At 42.5% G+C, this 14,057-nt stretch overlaps 2 long non-coding RNA genes across 20 annotated transcripts; both read right to left on the minus strand.

Moving 5' to 3' along the window:
* Nucleotides 1–3,903: 3,903 nt before the first annotated feature.
* Nucleotides 3,904–7,494, minus strand: LOC127923088 (uncharacterized). Of its 17 annotated transcripts, XR_008113291.1 has the most exons (7): nucleotides 7,243–7,494; nucleotides 7,141–7,191; nucleotides 6,988–7,089; nucleotides 6,834–6,935; nucleotides 6,630–6,731; nucleotides 6,426–6,578; nucleotides 3,905–6,374 (listed from the first exon to the last, which is right to left on the minus strand). It is a non-coding gene; the product is annotated as an uncharacterized LOC127923088 (long non-coding RNA). The 17 variants fall into 17 exon arrangements; XR_008113278.1 differs by having other exon boundaries at nucleotides 3,904–6,374; nucleotides 6,630–6,782; nucleotides 7,141–7,494; XR_008113276.1 differs by having other exon boundaries at nucleotides 3,906–6,374; nucleotides 6,681–6,782; nucleotides 7,141–7,494.
* Nucleotides 7,495–7,879: 385 nt separating this feature from the next.
* On the minus strand, nucleotides 7,880–10,830 carry LOC127923089 (uncharacterized). Of its 3 annotated transcripts, none has more exons than XR_008113292.1 (4): nucleotides 10,608–10,830; nucleotides 9,917–10,062; nucleotides 8,050–8,177; nucleotides 7,880–7,953 (listed from the first exon to the last, which is right to left on the minus strand). It is a non-coding gene; the product is annotated as an uncharacterized LOC127923089 (long non-coding RNA). The 3 variants fall into 3 exon arrangements; XR_008113294.1 differs by having other exon boundaries at nucleotides 9,853–10,062; XR_008113293.1 differs by lacking the exon at nucleotides 9,917–10,062 and having other exon boundaries at nucleotides 10,576–10,830.
* Nucleotides 10,831–14,057: the final 3,227 nt, after the last annotated feature.

Genomic DNA, 14,057 nt, shown 5'->3' on the forward strand with positions numbered 1-14,057 from the left:
TCTTTAAGGTACGGTGATCATGTCTTTAAGGTACGGTGATCAGGTCTTTAAGGTACGGTGATCATGTCTTTAAGGTACGGTGATCATGTCTTTAAGGTACGGTGATCATGTCTTTAAGGTACGGTGATCATGTCTTTAAGGTACGGTGATCATGTCTTTAAGGTACGGTGATCATGTCTTTAAGGTACGGTGATCATGTCTTTAAGGTACGGTGATCATGTCTTTGATCATGATCGGTGATCATGTCTTTAAGGTACGGTGATCATGTCTTTAAGGTACGGTGATCATGTCTCATGTCTTTAAGGTACGGTGATCATGTCTTTAAGGTACGGTGATCATGTCTTTAAGGTACGGTGATCATGTCTTTAAGGTACGGTGATCATGTCTTTAAGGTCTTTAACGGTGATCATGTCTTTAAGGTACGGTGATCATGTCTTTAAGGTACGGTGATCATGTCTTTAAGGTACGGTGATCATGTCTTTAAGGTACGGTGATCATGTCTTTAAGGTACGGTGATCATGTCTTTAAGGTACGGTGATCAGGTCTTTAAGGTACGGTGATCAGGTCTTTAAGGTACGGTGATCATGTCTTTAAGGTACGGTGATCATGTCTTTAAGGATCACGGTGATCATGTCTTTAAGGTACGGTGATCAGGTCTTTAAGGTACGGTGATCAGGTACGGTGATCAGGTCTTTAAGGTACGGTGATCATGTCTTTAAGTGATACGGTGTTCATGTCTTTACGGGTACGGTGATCATGTCTTTAAGGTACGGTGATCATGTCTTTAAGGTACGGTGATCATGTCTTTAAGGTACGGTGATCATGTCTTTAAGGTACGGTGATCATGTCTTTAAGGTACGGTGATCATGTCTTTAAGGTACGGTGATCAGGTCTTTAGGTACGGTGATCATGTCTTTAAGGTACGGTGATCAGGTCTTTAAGGTACGGTGATCATGTCTTTAAGGTACGGTGGTGATCATGTCTTTAAGGTACGGTGATCAGGTCTTTAAGGTACGGTGATCATGTCTTTAAGGTACGGTGATCAGGTCTTTAAGGTACGGTAATCATGTCTTTAAGGTACGGTGATCATGTCTTTAAGGTACGGTGATCATGTCTTTAAGGTACGGTGATCATGTCTTTAAAGGTCTTTATGGTGATCATGTCCTTAAGGCACGACAGAAGATGAAACGTTCCTGTGTTTCCTTTTCATTAGTATATATTTACATATTACATATCTTTAATATATTTACGTTTCATTTGGAGATGTCTGTCGCGAAGGACACACACCTTAAGGCACGACAGAAGGGGGAGAAACTGACACTGTCAAACTATTGGCAGGGACTTGATGATGAAAGCCTTTACTGCTCTCCAATTGGCTGCGTCAGAGTTCTCATGCTAATGAGGCTCCCTTATTTCTGTCCAATGAACTGGAGGAAGGGAGAAACTCACCAATCAACAGCCAACAAAGTACCATTCTATTTGAATTGAAGTGAATGTACATAATGTACATGTCTGTGAGATAATTTATCTTTCCTTGGATTCTTTAAGGTCCTTTTCCAAAACGACGGCTATAAACGAACGACATCATCTCTGACTTCTGTTTTTAATCAAAGTTACGATCACAGAGGTGATCGGCTATTGTCTTCGGGACTCACATATAGGGAGGGTTAAGTCCATTGACTCTAGAAAGAGAAGGAGAGACTTTTTACAATGCGGAGTGCACCAAAAGAGAGATTTCTCCAAACCAGTGGAGGCTGGCGGAGGGGAGGACGGCTCAAAATAACGGCTGGAACAGAGCGAATGGAATGGAATCAAACACATAGAAACTCTGTGTTTTGATTTATTTATTACCACTCTGCTCATTCCGCTCCAGCCATTACCATGAGCCTGTCCTCCCCAATTAAGGTGCCACCATCCTCCTGTGCTCCAAATTATATTTCTTCAGGAGGTGAAAAAAATAAAATACCAAACACACAGACACACACTGAATAATGTGTTAAGATGTCCCACAACCCCCTCTGCCTGTCACCAAACACACACTGAATAATGTGTTAAGATGTCCCAGGGGACTGGTTACACCCTACAGGAGGATGGAGGGGACTGATTACACCCTACAGGAGGAGGGAGGGGACTGATTACACCCTACAGGAGGAGGGAGGGGACTGATTACACCCTACAGGAGGAGGGGACTGATTACACCCTACAGGAGGAGGGAGGGGACTGATTACACCCTACAGGAGGAGGGAGGGGACTGGTTGAACCCTACAGGAGGAGGGAGGGGACTGGTTGCACCCTACAGGAGGAGGGAGGGGACTGGTTGAACCCTACAGGAGGAGGGAGGGGACTGGTTGCACCCTACAGGAGGAGGGAGGGGACTGGTTGAACCCTACAGGAGGAGGGAGGGGACTGGTTGCACCCTACAGGAGGAGGGAGGGGACTGGTTGCACCCTACAGGAGGAGGGAGGGGACTGGTTGCACCCTTCAGGAGGAGGGAGAGGACTGGTTGCACCCTACAGGAGGAGGGAGGGGACTTGTTGAACCCTACAGGAGGAGGGAGGGGACTGGTTGAACCCTACAGGAGGAGGGAGGGGACTGGTTGAACCCTACAGGAGGAGGGAGGGGACTGGTTGCACCCTACAGGAGGAGGGAGGGGACTGGTTGCACCCTACAGGAAGAGGGAGGGGACTGGTTGCACCCTACAGGAAGAGGGATGGGACTGGTTCCACCCTACAGGAAGAGGGAGGGGACTGGTTGCACCCTACAGGAGGAGGGGGACTGGTTGCACCCTACAGGAGGAGGGGGGGGACTGGTTGAACCCTACAGGAGGAGGGAGGTGACTGGTTGAACCCTACAGGAGGAGGAAGGGGACTGGTTGCACCCTACAGGAAGAGGGAGGGGACTGGTTGCACCCTACAGGAAGAGGGATGGGACTGGTTCCACCCTACAGGAAGAGGGAGGGGACTGGTTGCACCCTACAGGAGGAGGGGGGACTGGTTGCACCCTACAGGAGGAGGGGGGGGACTGGTTGAACCCTACAGGAGGAGGGAGGTGACTGGTTGAACCCTACAGGAGGAGGAAGGGGACTGGTTGCACCCTACAGGAAGAGGGAGGGACTGGTTGAACCCTACAGGAAGAGGGAGGGGACTGGTTGAACCCTACAGGAAGAGGGAGGGGACTGGTTGAACCCTACAGGAAGAGGGAGGGACTGGTTGAACCCTACAGGAGGAGGGAGGGGACTGGTTGAACCCTACAGGAAGAGGGAGGGGACTGGTTGAACCCTACAGGAAGAGGGAGGGGACTGGTTGCAACAGGAGGAGGGAGGGGACTGGTTACACCCTACAGGAGGAGGGAGGTGACTGGTTGAACCCTACAGGAGGAGGGAGGGGACTGGTTGAACCCTACAGGAGGAGGGAGGGGACTGATTACACCCTACAGGAGGAGGGAGGGGACTGATTACACCCTACAGGAGGAGGGAGGGGACTGATTACACCCTACAGGAGGAGGGAGGGGACTGATTACACCCTACAGGAGGAGGGAGGGGACTGATTACACCCTACAGGAGGAGGGAGGGGACTGATTACACCCTACAGGAGGAGGGAGGGGACTGGTTGCAACAGGAGGAGGGAGGGGACTGGTTACACCCTACAGGAGGAGGGAGGTGACTGGTTGAACCCTACAGGAGGAGGGAGGGGACTGGTTGCACCCTACAGGAGGAGGGGACAATGAACCCACATATGAAATAAAATCCACGGACGGACAGACGGACAGAGCAGCCCTGAGAAATGTTAACAAGTCAAATATACTGTCAGGTGAAAATGATAAATTAAATCCATTAGCACAATTGTTTGCATTCCACATTCTGACAGACGTCATGATTGGACGTGTTGTTACGTTGAGGATTTATATACAGCACCAGTCAACAGTTTGGACACACCTACTCATTACAGGGTTTTTCTTTATTTTTTACTATTTTCTACATTGTAGAATAATAATGAAGACATCAACACTAGGAAATAACACATATGGAATCATGTAGTAACCAAAAAAGTGTTAAACAAATTAAAATATATTTCATATTTTAGATTCTTCAACATAATAGATTGTCCTAACATAATAGTTTGCGGTGCTTTCGCTGTAAAGCACTTGTATTTCTATGAACATTTATAATGAGTATTCCTGTAAATTGATGTGGCTCTCTGCAAAATCACCGGATGTTTTTGGAACTAGTGAACATAACGCGCCAATGTATACTGAGATCTTTTGATATAAATATGAACTTTATCGAACAAAACATAAATGTATTGTCTAACATGAAGTCCTATGAGTGTCATCTGATGAAGATCATCAAAGGTTATTGATTAATTCTCTCTCTATTTCAGATTTTTGTGACTCCACTCTTTGCTTTGGAAAAATGGCTGTGTTTTTCTGTGACTTGGCTCTGACCTAACATAATAGTTTGTGGTGCTTTCGCTGTAAAGCCTTTTTGAAAATCGGACACTGGTGGGATTAACAACACGATTGCCTTTCAAAATGGTTTAAGATACTTGTACGTTTGAGGAATTTAAATATGAGATTTCTGTTGTTTTGAATTTGGCGTCCTGCACTTTCACTGGCTGTTGTCATATCGACCCCGTTAACGGGATCTCAGCCCTAAGAAGTTTTAAACAAATATATTTGAGATTTGAGATTCTTCAAAGTAGCCACCCTTTGCCTTGATGACAGCTTTGCACACTCTTGGCATTCTCTCAACCAGCTTCACCTGGAATGCTTTTCCAACAGTCTTGAAGGAGTTCCCACATATGCTGAGCACTTGTTGGCTGCTTTTCCATCACTCTGCGTTCCAACTCATCCCAAACCAACTCAATTGGGTTGAGGTCAGGTGATTGTGGAGGCCAGGTCATCTGATGTAGCACTCCATCACTCCCCTTCTTGGTCAAATAGTCCTTACACAGCCTGGAGGTGTGTGTTGGGTCATTGTCCTGTTGATAAACAAATGATAGTCCCGCTAAGCACAAACCAGATGGGATGGTGTATCACTGCAGAATGCTACGGTAGCCATGCTGGTTAAGGCCAAACCAGATGGGATGGTGTATCGCTGCAGAATGCTGTGGTAGCCATGCTGGTTAAGGCCAAACCAGATGGGATGGTGTATCGCTGCAGAATGCTGTGGTAGCCATGCTGGTTAAGGCCAAACCAGATGGGATGGTGTATCGCTGCAGAATGCTGTGGTAGCCATGCTGGTTAAGTGTCCCTTCAATTCTAAATAAATCACAGACAGTGTCACCATCAAGGCCTGATTCACACAGTCTCCTCTGACAGTGTCACCAGCAAAGCACCATCACACCACCACCTCCATGCTTCACGGTGGGAACCACACATTTGGAGATCATCCGTTCACCTACTCTGTATCTCACGAAGACACGGCCGTTGGAACCAAACATTTCAAATTTGGACTCATCAGACCAAAGGACAGATTTCCACCGGTCTAATGTCCATTGCTCGTGTTTCTTGGCCCAAGCAAATCTCTTCTTCCTATTGGTGTCCTTTAGTAGTGGTTTCTTTGCATCAATTCGACCACGAAGGCCTGATTCAAATAGTCTCCTCTGAACAGTTGATGCTGAGATGTGTCTCTTACTTGAACTCTGTGAAGCATTTATTTTAGGCTGCAAACTGAGGTACAGCGAACTCTAATGTACTTATCCTCTGCAGCAGAGGAAACTCTGGGTCTTCCTTTCTTGTCGTGGTCCTCATGAGGCAGTTTCATCAGAGCACTTGATGATTTTTGCCACTGCACTTTCAAAGTTCATTTTCTGTACGGTTGACCTTCATGTCTTAAAGTAATGATGGGCTGTCGTTTCTCTTTGCTTATTTGAGCTGATCTTTCCATAATATGGACTTGGTCATTTACCAAATAGGGCTATATTCTGTATACCATTCCTAAGAAGGAAATACATTCCACAAATGTACTTTAATCAAGTCACACTTATTAATTTTTTTAAAATCCAGGTGACTACCTCATGAAGTTGGTTGACAGAAGGCCAAGAGTGTGCAAAGCTGTCATCAAGGCAACGGGTGGCTACTTTTAAGAATCATAAAATATAAAATATATTTTGATTTGTTTAACGTATTTTTGGTTACAACATGATTCCATATGTGTTCTCTGGTTCTTCAGCTATTAGTAACAAAGTGGCTCTTTAAACATTGAATCACAACAACGATCAACTGACATCAGTCTTTGAGTTTTCTCCAGTTCTTATGGGACTATATAGTATCAATATTGTGTAGACTGATCTGTATAAACAACATATTGATTATCGATCTTGGACATGCACCAGAAATAGAAACAGTCCTTATTGTTATAGACAGTCTTTAACCTACAGTATCTAACATAGAAACAGTCCTTATTGTTATAGACTATCTTTAACCTACAGTATCTAACATAGAAACAGTCCTTATTGTTATAGACAGTCTTTAACCTACAGTATCTAACATAGAAACAGTCCTTATTGTTATAGACAGTCTTTAACCTACAGTATCTAACATAGAAACAGTCCTTATTGTTATAGACTATCTTTAACCTACAGTATCTAACATAGAAACAGTCCTTGTTGTTATAGACAGTCTTTAACCTACAGTATCTAGCATAGAAACAGTCCTTATTGTTATAGACTATCTTTAACCTACAGTATCTAGCATAGAAACAGTCCTTATTGTTATAGACAGTCTTTAACCTACAGTATCTAACATAGAAACAGTCCTTATTGTTATAGACAGTCTTTAACCTACAGTATCTAGCATAGAAACAGTCCTTATTGTTATAGACTATCTTTAACCTACAGTATCTAACATAGAAACAGTCCTTATTGTTATAGACTATCTTTAACCTACAGTATCTAACATAGAAACAGTCCTTATTGTTATAGACTATCTTTAACCTACAGTATCTAACATAGAAACAGTCCTTATTGTTATAGACTAGTCTTTAACCTACAGTATCTAACATAGAAACAGTCCTTATTGTTATAGACAGTCTTTAACCTACAGTATCTAACATAGAAACAGTCCTTATTGTTATAGACAGTCTTTAACCTACAGTATCTAGCATAGAAACAGTCCTTATTGTTATAGACTATCTTTAACCTACAGTATCTAACATAGAAACAGTCCTTATTGTTATAGACTATCTTTAACCTACAGTATCTAACATAGAAACAGTCCTTATTGTTATAGACAGTCTTTAACCTACAGTATCTAACATAGAAACAGTCCTTATTGTTATAGACTATCTTTAACCTACAGTATCTAACATAGAAACAGTCCTTATTGTTATAGACTATCTTTAACCTACAGTATCTAACATAGAAACAGTTTCCTTATTGTTATATATTTTTAGCAGGTGACAGTCAGGAGCCAATCCGTAGTGAGCACTGAGACAGAACATTGCAGCTGGAGCTTATGACTCGCATGATGAGAGACCTTCCACTTCCTATTGTGTGTCAGGGAGTGTTTGAGGACTTCGAGGGTTTGACGATGGGGGCAACTTGGCCTTCCATTCAGCTGGTGAGAGGGACGTTGCATTGACATCGGAGGAGATGAAGAGGGGTCTCCTCAGCAGAAGTAGATCTCTCCGTCTATAGGAGGCTCTAGGTGCTGGGTTTCTATGGAGACAAACAGATAAACAGACTACAATCAAACCACTGTCGTATTTACACTGTAGTTATACCTGCCACTGTCGTATTTACACTGTAGTTATACCTGCCACTGTCGTATTTACACTGTAGTTATACCTGCCACTGTCGTATTTACACTGTAGTTATACCTGCCACTGTACAGTTATACCTGCCACTGTCGTATTTACACTTTAGTTATACCTGCCACTGTCGTATCTACACTGTAGTTATACCTGCCACTGTCGTATTTACACTGTAGTTATACCTGCCACTGTAGTTATACCTGCCACTGTCGTATTTACACTGTAGTTATACCTGCCGCTGTCGTATTTACACTGTAGTTATACCTGCCACTGTCGTATTTACACTGTAGTTATACCTGCCACTGTCGTATTTACACTGTAGTTATACCTGCCACTGTCGTATTTACACTGTAGTTATACCTGCCACTGTCGTATTTACACTGTAGTTATACCGGCCACTGTCGTATTTACACTGTAGTTATACCTGCCACTGTCGTATTTACACTGTAGTTATACCTGCCACTGTCGTATTTACACTGTAGTTATACCTGCCACTGTCGTATTTATACTGTAGTTATACCTGCCACTGTTGTATTTACACTGTAGTTATACCTGCCACTGTCGTATCTACACTGTAGTTATACCTGCCACTGTCGTATTTACACTGTAGTTATACCTGCCACTGTTGTATTTACACTGTAGTTATACCTGCCACTGTCGTATCTACACTGTAGTTATACCTGCCACTGTCGTATTTACACTGTAGTTATACCTGCCACTGTCGTATCTACACTGTAGTTATACCTGCCACTGTCGTATTTACACTGTAGTTATACCTGCCACTGTGTATTTACACTGTAGTTATACCTGCCACTGTCGTATCTACACTGTAGTTATACCTGCCACTGTCGTATTTACACTGTAGTTATACCTGCCACTGTTGTATTTACACTGTAGTTATACCTGCCACTGTCGTATTTACACTGTAGTTATACCTGCCACTGTCGTATTTACACTGTAGTTATACCTGCCACTGTCGTATTTACACTGTAGTTATACCTGCCACTGTAGTTATACCTGCCACTGTCGTATTTACACTGTAGTTATACCTGCCACTGTTGTATTTACACTGTAGTTATACCTGCCACTGTAGTTATACCTGCCACTGTCGTATTTACACTGTAGTTATACCTGCCACTGTCGTATTTACACTGTAGTTATACCTGCCACTGTCGTATTTACACTGTAGTTATACCTGCCACTGTCGTATTTACACTGTAGTTATACCTGCCACTGTCGTGTTTTACACTGTAGTTATACCTGCCACTGTTGTATTTACACTGTAGTTATACCTGCCACTGTCGTATTTACACTGTAGTTATACCTGCCACTGTAGTTATACCTGCCACTGTCGTATTTACACTGTAGTTATACCTGCCACTGTTGTATTTACACTGTAGTGATACCTGCCACTGTCGTATTTACACTGTAGTTATACCTGCCACTGTAGTTATACCTGCCACTGTCGTATTTACACTGTAGTTATACCTGCCACTGTCATATTTACACTTTAGTTATACATGCCACTGTCGTATTTACACTGTAGTTATACCTGGCACTGTAGTTATACCTGCCACTGTCGTATTTACACTGTAGTTATACCTGCCACTGTCGTATTTACACTGTAGTTATACCTGCTACTGTCGTATTTACACTGTAGTTATACCTGCCACTGTCGTATTTACACTGTAGTTATACCTGCCACTGTCGTATTTACACTGTAGTTATACCTGCCACTGTCGTATTTACACTGTAGTTATACCTGCCACTGTCGTATTTACACTGTAGTTATACCTGCCACTGTCGTATTTACACTGTAGTTATACCTGCCACTGTCGTATTTACACTGTAGTTATACCTGCCACTGTCGTATTTTTACACTGGGTTATACCTGCCACTGTCGTATTTACACTGTAGTTATACCTGCTACTGTCATATTTACACTGTAGTTATACCTGCCACTGTCGTATTTACACTGTAGTTATACCTGCCACTGTCATTTACACTGTAGTTATACCTGCCACTGTCATATTTACACTGTAGTTATACCTGCCACTGTAGTTATACCTGCCACTGTCGTATTTACACTGTAGTTATACCTGCCACTGTCGTATTTACACTGTAGTTATACCTGCCACTGTCGTATTTACACTGTAGTTATACCTGCCACTGTCGTATTTACACTGTAGTTATACCTGCCACTGTCGTATTTACACTGTAGTTATACCTGCCACTGTCGTATTTACACTGTAGTTATACCTGCCACTGTCGTATTTACACTGTAGTTATACCTGCCACTGTAGTTATACCTGCCACTGTCGTATTTACACTGTAGTTATACCTGCCACTGTCGTATTTACACTGTAGTGATACCTGTCACTGTCGTATTTACACTGTAGTTATACCTGCCACTGTCGTATTTACACTGTAGTTATACCTGCCACTGTAGTCATACCTGCCACTGTCGTATTTACACTGTAGTTATACCTGCCACTGTATTTACACTGTAGTTATACCTGCCACTGTAGTTATACGTGCCACTGTCGTATTTACACTGTAGTTATACCTGCCACTGTCGTATTTACACTGTAGTTATACCTGCCACTGTCGTATTTACACTGTAGTTATACCTGCCACTGTCGCATTTACACTGTAGTTATACCTGCCACTGTCGTATTTACACTGTAGTTATACCTGCCACTGTCGTATTTACACTGTAGTTATACCTGCCACTGTCGTATTTACACTGTAGTTATACCTGCCACTGTCGTATTTACACTGTAGTTATACCTGCCACTGTCGTATTTACACTGTAGTTATACCTGCCACTGTCGTATTTACACTGTAGTTATACCTGCCACTGTCGTATTTACACTGTAGTTATACCTGCCACTGTCGTATTTACACTGTAGTTATACCTGCCACTGTCGTATTTACACTGTAGTTATACCTGCCACTGTAGTTATACCTGCCACTGTCGTATTTACACTGTAGTTATACCTGCCACTGTCGTATTTACACTGTAGTTATACCTGCCACTGTCGTATTTACACTGTAGTTATACCTGCCACTGTCGTATTTACACTGTAGTTATACCTCCCACTGTCGTATTTACACTGTAGTTATACCTGCCACTGTCGTATTTACACTGTAGTTATACCTGCCACTGTCGTATTTACACTGTAGTTATACCTGCCACTGTCGTATTTACACTGTAGTTATACCTGCCACTGTCGTATTTACACTGTAGTTATACCTGCCACTGTCGTATTTACACTGTAGTTATACCTGCCACTGTCGTATTTACACTGTAGTTATACCTGCCACTGTCGTATTTACACTGTAGTTATACCTGCCACTGTCGTATTTACACTGTAGTTATACCTGCCACTGTCGTATTTACACTGTAGTTATACCTGCCACTGTCGTATTTACACTGTAGTTTATACCTGCCACTGTCGTATTTACACTGTAGTTATACCTGCCACTGTCGTATTTACACTGTAGTTATACCTGCCACTGTCGTATTTACACTGTAGTTATACCTGCCACTGTCGTATTTACACTGTAGTTATACCTGCCACTGTCGTATTTACACTGTAGTTATACCTGCCACTGTCGTATTTACACTGTAGTTATACCTGCCACTGTCGTATTTACACTGTAGTTATACCTGCCACTGTAGTTATACCTGCCACTGTCGTATTTACACTGTAGTTATACCTGCCACTGTCGTATTTACACTGTAGTTATACCTGCCACTGTCGTATTTACACTGTAGTTATACCTGCCACTGTCGTATTTACACTGTAGTTATACCTGCCACTGTCGTATTTACACTGTAGTTATACCTGCCACTGTCGTATTTACACTGTAGTTATACCTGCCACTGTCGTATTTACACTGTAGTTATACCTGCCACTGTCGAATATTTACACTGTAGTTATACCTGCCACTGTCGTATTTACACTGTAGTTATACCTGCCACTGTCGTATTTACACTGTAGTTATACCTGCCACTGTCGTATTTACACTGTAGTTATACCTGCCACTGTCGTATTTACACTGTAGTTATACCTGCCACTGTCGTATTTACACTGTAGTTATACCTGCCACTGTCGTATTTACACTGTAGTTATACCTGCCAGTCGTATTTACACTGTAGTTATACCTGCCACTGTCGTATTTACACTGTAGTTATACCTGCCACTGTCGTATTTACACTGTAGTTATACCTGCCACTGTCGTATTTACACTGTAGTTATACCTGCCACTGTCGTATTTACACTGTAGTTATACCTGCCACTGTCGTATTTACACTGGACTGGATTACTGCCACTGTAGTTATACCTGCCACTGTCGTATTTACACCAGTTATACCTGCCACTGTCGTATTTACACTGTAGTTATACCTGCCACTGTCGTCTTTACACTGTAGTTATACCTGCCACTGTCGTATTTACACTGTAGTTATACCAACTGTCGTATTTACACTGTAGTTATACCTGCCACTGTCGTATTACACTGTAGTTATACCTGCCACTGTCATTATTTACACTGTAGTTATACCTGCCACTGTCGTATTTACACTGTAGTTATACCTGCCACTGTCGTATTTACACTGTAGTTATACCTGCCACTGTCGTATTTACACTGTAGTTATACCTGCCACTGTCGTATTTACACTGTAGTTATACCTGCCACTGTCGTATTTACACTGTAGTTATACCTGCCACTGTCCTTTACACTGTAGTTATACCTGCCACTGTCGTATTTACACTGTAGTTATACCTGCCACTGTCGTATTTACACTGTAGTTATACCTGCCACTGTCGTATTTACACTGTAGTTATACCTGCCACTGTCGTATTTACACTGTAGTTATACCTGCCACTGTCGTCCTTTACACTGTAGTTATACCTGCCACTGTCGTATTTACACTGTAGTTATACCTGCCACTGTCGTATTTACACTGTAGTTAGTACCTGCCACTGTCGTATTTACACTGTAGTTATACCTGCCACTGTCGTCCTGTTACACTGTAGTTATACCTGCCACTGTCGTATTTACACTGTAGTTATACCTGCCACTGTCATATTTACACTGTAGTTATACCTGCCACTGTCGTATTTACACTGTAGTTATACCTGCCACTGTCGTATTTACACTGTAGTTATACCTGCCACTGCGTATTTACACTGTAGTTATACCTGCCACTGTCGTATTTACACTGTAGTTATACCTGCCACTGTCGTATTTACACTGTAGTTATACCTGCCACTGTCGTATTTACACTGTAGTTATACCTGCCACTGTCATGTTACACTGTAGTTATACCTGCCACTGTCGTATTTACACTGTAGTTATACCTGCCACTGTCGTATTTACACTGTAGTTATACCTGCCACTGTAGGTATTTACACTGTAGTTATACCTGCCACTGTCGTATTTACACTGTAGTTATACCTGCCACTGTCGCATCCTTTACACTGTAAGTTATACCTGCCACTGTCGTATTTACACTGTAGTTATACCTGCCACTGTCGTATTTACACTGTAGTTATACCTGCCACTGTCGTATTTACACTGTAGTTATAGCTGCCACTGTCGTATTTACACTGCCTAGTGAAAGTCTACACACCCTCGTACAGTCTTCACATTTTGCTGCACACCATTTATTAAATAATAATTTGATTAAAACATTTGATTAAATTGGATCATATTTTCAAGTATTGTGGTGGCAGCATCATGTTATGGTATGCTTGTCATCGGAAAGGACTGGGGAGTTTGTTAGGATCTGAAAAATATGAAGGGAGCAGTCTTCTGAAACCTAACTCTGGGATAGAGTTGTCGGGTGTTCCTGATGGATCCAGTCTCTGTCACGCCCTGGTCGTAATATATTGTGTTTTGTCTTCATTTATTTGGTTAGGCCAGGGTGTGACATGGGTTTATTGTGGTGTGTTTTGTCTTGGGGTTTTGTGGGGTGTTGGGTGTGTGGCTTAGTTATCTAGCAAAGTCTATGGCTGTCTGGAGTGGTTCTCAATCAGAGGCAGGTGTGTATCGTTGTCTCTGATTGGGGGAACCATATTTAGGCAGCCATATTCTCTGAGTGTTTTGTGGGTGATTGTTCCTGTCTTTGTGTTTGCACCAGGGCTGTTTCGGTTTAACATTTCATTATTTTGTAGTTTCTTCATGTATAGTTTTTTTCCTTCATTAAAATATCGAGAATCATCATCACGCTGCATTTTGGTCCGACTCTCCTTCACCACAAGAGAACCGTTACAGTCTCAGTCCGGATTTAAAT

This window comes from Oncorhynchus keta, unplaced genomic scaffold (assembly GCF_023373465.1).
Source record: "Oncorhynchus keta strain PuntledgeMale-10-30-2019 unplaced genomic scaffold, Oket_V2 Un_contig_28294_pilon_pilon, whole genome shotgun sequence".
Lineage (NCBI taxonomy): Eukaryota > Metazoa > Chordata > Actinopteri > Salmoniformes > Salmonidae > Oncorhynchus > Oncorhynchus keta.